Here is a 2,500-nt window from a genome sequence, read left to right on the forward strand (position 1 = left end):
AACCACACGTCAGCCAGACACTCTGATCACGCACCACTCTCTGCTTCTAACAGGCGCACATACAATATGTAAGCACCAGCATGGAACAACATCCAGTGCATCTTCTCCGCCACATTACACAATCCACACTATCACAACCAGACCAGGAGGTCCGTGCGGAAAATACAATATCCCAGCCTTTCGACATCCACCATTGCGCAGACCAGGCACCAACACCCACACATGTCCTATACAACGGTGCACCCAACATCACAATAGTACCTCCTGTCACAGCGCACAAACAATGACATGAGTCAAAGACACAGGTCTCACACAAGCATAGAATTGGAGCGCCGCCTCTAATAAGCCAAAGGTGCATCCTGACGTGACAAATCTGATCATGTCACAAGCATTCACTTACTATAATCACTATCAACGAACCTGCCGCCCCCGCCCCCCCCCCCCCCTACACCTTTCCGTACAACAACGTGTAACCTAACCTAACCTAACCTAACCTATGTTGTACCTTAACCTAACCTATGTTGTACCTTAACCTAACCTATGTTGTACCTTAACCTAACCTATGTTGTACCTTAACCTAACCTATGTTGTACCTTAACCTAACCTATGTTGTACCTTAACCTAACCTATGTTGTACCTTAACCTAACCTATGTTGTACCTTAACCTAACCCATGTTGTACCTTAACCTAACCCATGTTGTACCTTAACCTAACCCATGTTGTACCTTAACCTAACCCATGTTGTACCTTAACCTAACCCATGTTGTACCTTAACCTAACCCATGTTGTGCCTCAACCTAACCCATGTTGTGCCTCAACCTAACCCATGTTGTGCCTCAACCTAACCCATGTTGTGCCTTAACCTAACCCATGTTGTGCCTCAACCTAACCCATGTTGTGCCTTAACCTAACCCATGTTGTGCCTTAACCTAACCCATGTTGTGCCTTAACCTAACCCATGTTGTGCCTTAACCTAACCCATGTTGTGCCTTAACCTAACCCATGTTGTGCCTTAACCTAACCCATGTTGTGCCTTAACCTAACCCATGTTGTGCCTTAACCTAACCCATGTTGTCGCCTTAACGTAACCCACGTTGTCGCCTAAACCTGCTCTGTAATTGTTATACGACTCGTTCAATTACTGTAGTGTTGCCCACCCGCAACCCTCGCAATATAGTTCGCTACTCGCACTGCCCGCACCCCTGTGTATCGCTTCATGTTAAACACCTTGCAAGTCTTGCTCACTTTCCACATGCTCCTGCTGTACACTGTAATGTGGATGGCAGCAGGACGTACATGCCGCCCCTCCCCACGTCCCCACCTTGCCCCCTGCCTTCGCAAGCTGGTTGGTGAGAAGTTTGCATGTTCAATGCCCTTCGCATGCGACGTACTCAGGCTACGTTGTGGTGCGGCCTGTGTCAACTGTCCGCTGATGTCGTACGCGTGAACCACAATCTGTACTGCACATTCGTCCTTATGTACTGAATGATACATCGTGGCACATGTGTGACCGCACAACGACTGCGCCCAAAAACGGCGGACCATACAGTGCAAATATTGTGCACGCAGCTACGTGTCGTCTCCCTATGAGAGCTGGATTGCAGTGTGGTACGCCATAGAGACGTGTGGGAGGAACGGACGCCGTGGATGGCGATCAGCATGAGCTGTCTGTTGATGTATTCGGACCTAGTCGTCTCTCCTCACACACCGTGATGGCATGGTGCACCGCGTTCCATATCTGCGACATGCTACAGAGGCCGGTTGACAGTCGTTCGAGCAATGGACATCGCATACGTACGGGGGCCACCTTCCACGTATTGTCTAGGCGTGCACATTTTGTTGCGTGTATGTGGGCAGACGTAGTGTGGCGTGACACCTGACACAGGCATGCAATAATCGTTGAAGTTGCAAATGGCGATGGACGCCTGCGTTTTCTGGTGAAGTTACGCAAATGAACAAATGGTAACCTGTTGTGGTGCGGTTGTTCTCGCTAGGGGTGAATCGGTGATGGCGACGATAGGTTGAGGTACTAACCGGTTGTTCCAGCGATACCCACCATGCCGACGAAACTGAACGGCATCTGGGTGTGAAGCGATACGCGGCGGTGGCTGGGTGGGACCGTCCCCGGCCGGTGAGGGGGCGCCTCCCGGCGTGCTGGCCGCGCGGTGCGTGGGCGCACGCGCTACAGCCGGCTGGTGGGGGCGGCCAGTGGCAGGCGCGCCGGCCGACGGACGCGGCAGGCGTCGCAGCTGCGCGCCGGCGCACCCTGCGCGCGGCGCCGTGCGGCCAAAGTAGGTCCTCGCGGGCCCGGTGCGAAGCGCGGTGGACATCTTCAGTGTGCTGGTCCGATTGAGGACTGTGTGCGTTGAGGATGCGCCGCCGCCCGGCGCTCGGCGCCGCGACGCCGTCTGCTGCTCGGTCGCCCCAGCGGTTCTCGCTGGTGGTTTGTATCGCAGCTGTGCGGATGTGTTGGCGCGTGCGCTGTGCTGGGAGAGTTCGC

This window comes from Schistocerca piceifrons, unplaced genomic scaffold (genome assembly GCF_021461385.2).
Source record: "Schistocerca piceifrons isolate TAMUIC-IGC-003096 unplaced genomic scaffold, iqSchPice1.1 HiC_scaffold_936, whole genome shotgun sequence".
Classification (NCBI taxonomy): domain Eukaryota; kingdom Metazoa; phylum Arthropoda; class Insecta; order Orthoptera; family Acrididae; genus Schistocerca; species Schistocerca piceifrons.